The following is a 7,899-nucleotide window of genomic DNA, read 5'->3' on the forward strand; positions in this document are numbered from 1 at the left end:
CAGCCGCCCGCGGCCCGACCCTCCTGGGCCGGCCCAGGCACAGCTGGGCCAGCGGGGCCGGGGAAAGTGAAACTCGTGGCCTGCTGAGCGGAAGGCAGTGAAAGCCAAAAGTGAAATAAACGGCAAAATGACCGAACAACGAGGGCCGAGAGGCTAACCGGAGGCCATGTCGCTCTGCTCTCCTGGGCATCAGCAGAAAGTCAGAGGAAACGGCCCTTTTAAAAAATCTTGGGGGTCCTTTTTTTTGGTAGTTGCTTGTTTTGCTTTTCACTTAAAATAAGGGGTTTTCTTTTAGCAAAGGTCCTCTTATTCTAATTCGGGCTCCGAACAGAGGTGTCACTACCACAGGGGCCGGAAACAGATACACCACACAGGTGCTCAGCTGGTTTGAAGGCTCTGCCAGTTTCATCAGCAGAGGAAGCTGAGGCAGCGCTGGCTACAGCCAGGAAAGATGTCAGATGTGCAAGCGTGTGTAAAGTCATCACCTCCCCGCTCCTCCCCCCCCCAAAAAAAAAACTCCCGGGAAACTCACAGAGCACCAGACAGGAAGAAGCTGACGTCAACTTATGTTTTGGGGACTTTAAGCGCAACTCTTAGAAATGATTCTTTTGCCCTTAACTTGGTATCATAATAAACCGGTCTTTCGCTGAGGAGGTGGGCCAATTTAGCTCCAATGGGCTCATTTCGTGAAACAAAACACTTTTTTTTTTTTTTTCTTAAAGAAACACGTTGCCTTGCTTTTAAGTATGTAATCACATGAACCACCCTGCCTGGGCTCCCTCCTCCCTCCCGCGGAGGGGTGTGTCGGATGGGGGGATGGTTCGCACACAGCTGGGGGAGCAGCCCTAGGTCAGCACAGTCTATAAACAACCTTCTAAACCACTTGGGGGCCGTGGGAGCAATCAAACAGTTGATTCTGAAAGGGCTGTAAATACTCCCACCCGAAACGTCCGCATTTTCTCTTTCTTAAGCAAAAAAAAAAAGCCTCCTCTCATCCTCTGTCTGTATGACTCCAAATTCAAAATAAGGGGTGTTTGACTTTCATCGTTTTAGTAATTCATCATGACAAAACCGCGCTCCCGGCCTCCTTTCTGTCCCAAACGTCAGCGTCACCGCAAGGCAGTGAGTGACTGAAGCTGTCAGGAACATCCGCCCGTCCGCTCCCCCAACCTGAAGCCTGCACCGCTGATCACGCGTGTGGCTCTCCGTGCCGCGTGTCTCTCTCCCGCTGTGCGGTGGGCGGGCTGCCGGCGACCAAGGGCTGGGTCCGCTCATCGCTACCCTTGTACCCGACACATGGTAGCTGCTCAAGATGTGTCTGCTGAATGGGTGGATAAAGGAGTGAACGAATAACCGGAAGCCCGGAGCTGTCAGGACCGTCCCCAGCCGCTCTGCGGCTTCCGTCCTCTGCCTGGCCCTCACCCCATCCTGTCTGCCCGGTCTACCTCGCCAGCAGTTTTCATGGCGACAGCCCTCGCAGCAGAGGCAGCCCCCACAGCCCACTGCGCCTCCTCTGCAGCACCCCACCTGTCCTCGGCTTGGGCTTTTGTTGCTGAGAACACAGAAAGCAGCATGGCTTCTGGAGGAGGTATCTATTTCGGTCCCAAACAGAAAAGAGTGGGTGATTCCGTGGGCAGACATGGCAATTCCTGAGTGTGGCGCGGTTGACTCATGCCCGGAGCTGCTCAGAATTTCCTTCGTCTCGTGGGTGGCTGGGGCAGACTTCACCCAACCGAAGCACTTTCTTTGAAGCAAGTTCAAATGCCAGAAAGACACCCCAGGCTCTTCTCTGAGGAGTAAGAGGAGCATTGGAGGGGAAGAGCGAGACTCAGAGAATTTAGGACTCTAGGGATGCCTTGGGCCTTAAGAGGTCAGTCCCTCGAATGGATTAAGGGATGGCTCCGTGATATCGGGATTCGGATTCTGTAGGCACACGGGAGCAGTGCGACATAGCCAACTTTTAAAAAAGTAAAAATAAACTTCTTCATTAACCCAATACATGTGTCTTATTGAGCTTTAGCCGTATTTTAGGAGAATAGTCAAGAATGCTGGCTCTGGGATGAGACTGCCGGGCTCAGATCCAGCCGTGTTACATCAGATCTAGTCATGTTCTATCGGATGTAGTCGCGTTATATCCGGCAGCTAATTGAACCTCCACGAGCCTCGGTCTGCCGGGTGTAAAATGGGGTAATAACAAGGCCTGCCTTATTTTGAGGGTTAACCGGAGTAACACTGTTTCCACACCGTGACCCGGAAGATCGCATGCAGGCTCTCGGTATTCGCTCTTGTCATTACCTTTGCAATTTAAAATGTTTCTTGGAACCAGCTGAAAGCGAAGGAGCCAGAAAGGAAAACACTGGGTGCCGGTATCGGGGTTCGGGCACCGACTCGCCTCACCCAGCGTCTGTCTTCCAGTTCTCAGCGTCTCATCGGCTCGCTTTCTTCTGTCACTGCAGGGCCCAGTGGAAACTAGTCAACTTTCCATGTTCCTCAGAACTTTATTTTTATTCTTTAGAAACGTGCTGCTTTTTCTTCTTCTTCTTTCTTTCTTTTTTTTTTTTGGTGGGGGAAGTACCCAACTGCTCCTGGTCTGATACCAGCCTCTGGAATGAGGGGTGCGGGGGATGCCTTGGAAGGGGAGGAGGCTGCCCAGGAAGCACATCTGCCCGATCCGACCCTCTCCTTCCTCAGTGGGGCAGGCCTGTCACCGAACCCCTTCCCCCCACCTTCGTCCCAGCACAGTGACCTTCTGGTCACATGCTGCCCGCACTTTGGTGCCTTAGCGTCGTCTTCTGCCTGCAGCCCTTTTGTAGGCAGGGTTCCTGGCACTGGGCTACAGGCAGAGTTGCTGCTCAAAAGCCCCATTAATTGGGGGGCAGGGTACAGGCGTGGGCTGTCAAGACAGAGCCCCGGGGCCTTGTCCACGGGGCCTGCGGTCAGCTGAGGCTGGGTTAGGGGCAAAATCTGGGTGTGGAGAACCAAGACCTTGGACTTCCTGACTGTTAACACAGAGGTGTCACGTGGTCCTGATGACGCCGATCCAGTGACCTGCTGTGTGAATGAACTCTACCTGTGGACACTGGAGGATGAAAGTGAGATGGGCGTCACTCAGGTGCTTTTGGTATGAGCAAATGAGCAAAAGTTTTAGTGTTTTTTTTTTTTTTTTTTTTAATCAGAGGCTCATTAGCCATTTGAGCCTCATTTTGCTCAGTGTACACACAAATGCTTGTACATGCATATGTCCAGTTCTCACCCCCAGAGATCGGTCTTAATTAGTCTTGGGTGGGGCTCGGATATCACTTGTTACGGCACCCCAGCTGCGCGCTTAATGTGCACGGTGCTGGGGTCTGCCACCATGACACATTGCCCGGTGGGACGTGATTTTCTTAGGGATGGAAAGCAAGTCCCAGAATAACCTTTAAACAGGTCCAACAGCCGAAAATCATCTGAGTAATTTTACAGTGGAAAATATCGAAAATACCTAGAAACGATTACATTACTGCTTTCCCCTAAATGGGTGACTTATTTGAAAGCCCGGTTGGGGGGGATTCAGTGATGGGTTGTTGACTCACTGGCAGATGCCGTTGGCTCCCCCTTGTCAGTCTTTGATATAAGACTTGCTCAGCAGATGTTTCGTCTCCGTGGTTGAGGCAAAAGCAGTTTGGGGGCACGGACTGCGACCGCCTTCATCTTGGGATCCCCAGTGTGCGATGGATGGGTGGACGCATGTCACCGAGGGCACGTGGAGACATGTGGACTGCTTCCCTGGGACTGGAGAGGTCTGGCTGCCGGTCCTGGCCTCGGCGCTTCCCTGCTTGCTTGTTGTCCTCGGTTACTCCTTGCTGTCCCGTCTAGGCACCCAGGCCTTCTGGGTTGCCCTCCCCAAGCCAACGACAGCTCCCTTACCAGGAACGGTGGCTTCCTGCGTCGTGTTCTCTCCGTTCGAGATGATGGGCCTTAACATATCAGATACAGCAATCGGAGGTCTTCCGGGGCTTCGGATTTTTACCTTCTCAGTGGCTTCCCCTCGCCCGGCCTCCGTCACCTTCCCGCAAGAATTCTGCTTCCTTTCACATTTCTCGCTGCCACCCAAAATTTGGGGCCGGAGCGCCGACGGTGGATTAAAGCCAAACACCTGCCCTAAAGCCAAGATTCCGCACGGATGCGTGAGCCGGGTGCTTTGGGATTTGAAAAATATGAAAAGAGCAGCACAGGAGAGCTGGAGCGGGTGGGCTGGGGGCGCCCCACCTGCTCTGCCCCGCCGCCGCCATTCACGGCCCTCTGCGACCGCCCTCAGACGCGGCCGGGCCACCGCTGTGTGCAGGGATGGGAGGCTGGCGACTTTTCGAAGCAACTGATTGAATTAAGATCCTCTTTCCTTCTCTCACAGGGAATGGCCTGGGGTAAAGAGACGAGACATAGATTCCTGCTCACGTAAGACCTTTCCTGTGAGATGCGAGAAAGTGGTTTCAGGCAAAAATCCCTTCAACAAGCAAACGAACCGCAGAAGTCCTCACCAGCAGGTCGTGGCGTTCTTCCTCGACCCTTGTAACCGCAACAGTTACAGAAGCAGAGGGTCGCACCCGAGTGCAGTGGGGACGGCTGGAAATAACCTGCGATGAGATGTCACTTTTGGGGCTGAGACCCTCAGAGATCTCTTAACTTAGACCCTGCTGTGTATGTCTTCAGCTTGGAGACTTTTTCACCCCAAAGTACCCCGGCTTGAAAATGCCTTTAAAACAGAGCTTATTTCATTTCTTTTTCAGAATACTTGGCATAGAGTGATGGAACTGGAGAACTTTTAGTTCTCCAACAATGTCCGTTAGGAGGTGCCTCGGCCTCCATCGACTCCCCGCAAAGTTCGATTCCCCCCAACTCTTCTCTCCACTGACCTCAGGTGACATGTCCCACTTCCTAAGGGACTTCTGCTGATCATCGGGCAGTGGGAGGAGCGGGGAAATTAAACTCGAATGGCCACCGTGGTGAGGGGAAGCCTGACTCACAGGTGACTCTAGCTGTTAGAAGAATGCCTTCAACAAGAAGCTGCACAGAAGTACCCAGAATACTCAAGCTTCAGCCAAGGAAGGCTAAGAAACTTCTCGTCGCAATGAGCGAGGGGTCGAGTGGTGGGCTGTGCAGTGTACCCACAGTTCCAGACCACCAGCTCGAACTGACCAGAGGTGGGAGCCGTTCTTTCGTGCCTCTGATCTCTCAGATCTAAAACACGTACAGGTGATATACAGCACTGACCGTTTAAGACACCCCGTTTCAAAGAAAGTAGCGGCAGTTCTACGAGGTCCTCCCTGTGCTGACCAAAGCCTTGTCTCGGACATGAGCAAGGTAATGGCGGTGACAGCATTTGGGGATCTAGAGACATTGAACGATTAAATGTGGAGAGTTCAACATTTGCTGTTTTAATGACCAAGGAGAGGGTGGAGAATTCTACTGTGGGCAGCAGTTTTTACAAGAAGAAATAGTCAGACAGAAATATCATCTTAATGGGTTTCCACACTTCATGTTGTTTTTTTACATATATTATTTTGTGTTTTGCTTTTTTTTTTTTTTTTTAGTCTAGGGGATGAAGATTTGATCACAGAATTCCTAGAATAAAAGAAAGATGATCAAGGCTGTAGGGGAAACTCTCAGAATTTCCCCAATTCTGAGAAAGATGACTTCAATAACGTGCTGTATTGGTGACATGGGGAGAGTTCTCTTTTTGATCACATCCCAGGACCTAGTAATATAGAGACTAAAAACGCTCAAGTTGATTAATACATCCCCTGTAGCCCGCCACGATTTTAAATAGTGGCTTTGGAAATTTTCAGAATGAAAATCTGCCTTATGAATCAGCTAGAAATCGCATCTGTTTGACGGTCTGTTTGATTTCGTTAGAGACCTCTTGCCCGTAAGGAATAAAAAAGACTTGTTATTTTAAGACTGGCTTCTTGGAAGAAAAAGTCTGAGACGAGTTTAGTTTTTACCCCGGCGTGGTTCCTAAACCGTATGTCATCCCAGAAACACAACCTGCTTCATTGTCTTTACCACCAAGTCCTCGTTTGCCTCCGAATCAGACTAGCCCAAGAGCCTCGAGACCTGCCTGTGCCCCGAGCTCTCCCCACGCTGTGCCCTCTCCGGAGAGCCTTGTCCCTGTCTGCAGTGACCAGGACAGAAGGAGCACAAGCCGGGAGGCCTGAGTGTGAGCCCCCACCCCGTCACCGCCTGTGTGACTTCTGAGTTTTGGGTTCTCCTTCATCTAGTGGGTGTGTGACATCCACATTGCAAAGTCATTACAAAGATTAGAAGAAGACCTGTATCTGGCACATAGAAGGTACTCTAGAAATGGTCATTTTTTACCTTCTACCAAATGAAGTTAAAATCTTTTTAACTTGTTATCCAAGGCCTTGGATCGTTCATTTGACCTTATCCTACCTTTCCAGTCTTAATTCTCAATATCTTCACATCCTCATCCAGCGCTGGGAGCCACAGCAGACACTTGCTGTTCCCTAATGCTCCGTGGTGTCTTTGCTCATATGACCCCCTCTAGCTGGAATGTTCACTTTGGGAAATTTACTAGTCCCTCGGGGCTCTTCTTGCATGAAAAGCACCTCCATGAAGCCTTCTCTGAGAGCCTCCTGCTCCCACAGATCTTACCAACTTGTACTACTGTTATTATATCTCTGCCTTTCTTCCTCTTACTAGGTCATAAATCTCTTAAGGCTCAAGACTGTCCTGTTCATTTTTGTATTTCCTACAGTGCTGAAAAGGGGAACGAGAGGTACTGGAGAGTTTTTTGGAGAACCGAGTGAATGAGAGAAATTTTGATCACATCCCACTGGCCTCACCGTCACCAAGACCATTCCTATGCTCGCATAAGTCACCACTTGCCAGCGAGCATATAACACCGGTTTACTTGACATGTGTTTCCTGGGAGCAAGGCATGATCAATTGCAAAAAATCTTCTGTGTCCTGGCTTAAACCAACCTCCCACTTTGCAAAGACCGTACTGAGACAGAAATCACATTATAAGCTTTCCTAAAACCATGCCCACTTTAGCTCTAAAGTGACAAAGGTCCTACACCTGGGTAGGCTCACAGCCCACCCTAACTCGGCCTCCTCCCCTGAAAAAGGCAAAACAACTCCGCATATGCATCCTTGTGTTTCACATCTTAACACATCTTTCTGTGGTCACTTAGCGCTATAGTATATCTAGCAGTTATAACGATATGAAATTATAGACTTCGATCGCTTATCTGTCTTGCTGGGTAAGCAGGGGAAGAGTCAGTAGAAAATTCACACTCAATTAGGAAGGGTGGTTTGAGGTACAAGTTGGTGGTTTCTTATTAAAAAAAAAAATCTTTGACAAAACCCATTTGAAAGGATGAATGAACTTCGAAATTTGCATATATGTATAAATATCCTATACGTACACATATAGCACATGCATATAGACACATAAGAACATGAGAAAAAGTCGTATTCTAGAACCGAGTATGCTTATATTTCCAAAATTTCTGTAAAGTTGCACGTCTAAGGCGCTTCCTAGGTATTATTTCTTGAGGCAGTAGAAAACAAAGTATACATCCTTGAAGCGAACCCCTTCTGAGATCTTAAATTATCCCAGTGTTTCACGCATGAGTTACCGACGCTTCGGGCACATCTCCCTGGTCTTAGAGAGCGTCCCAGCAAACTTTCAATGTCACCGTAATGACTGGGGGGTGCAGAGGAAAATAAAAGAGAATTTCTTGAGGAATCTATTCAGTCCTCAGTGTCGTGTCAACCTTTAAATATCAGGCCACTCTATTCTTTCCAGAATTCACTGTCAAAGACTTTGAGTGACAGGAGGTCCACCATCTCAAGCTCTCTATATAGATTGGATACAGCTGAGGCACAACCTGGGGT

The 7,899-nt window shown here is 49.7% G+C and overlaps 1 protein-coding gene across 1 annotated transcript in view; it reads right to left on the reverse strand.

The window, feature by feature from the left end:
• The window catches only part of IL2RA (interleukin 2 receptor subunit alpha), a 40,403-nt gene that overhangs the window by 32,110 nt on the left and 394 nt on the right, over positions 1–7,899 (reverse strand). The window lies entirely within an intron of this gene.

This window comes from Pteropus alecto, unplaced genomic scaffold, assembly GCF_000325575.1.
Source record: "Pteropus alecto unplaced genomic scaffold, ASM32557v1 scaffold11, whole genome shotgun sequence".
Lineage (NCBI taxonomy): Eukaryota > Metazoa > Chordata > Mammalia > Chiroptera > Pteropodidae > Pteropus > Pteropus alecto.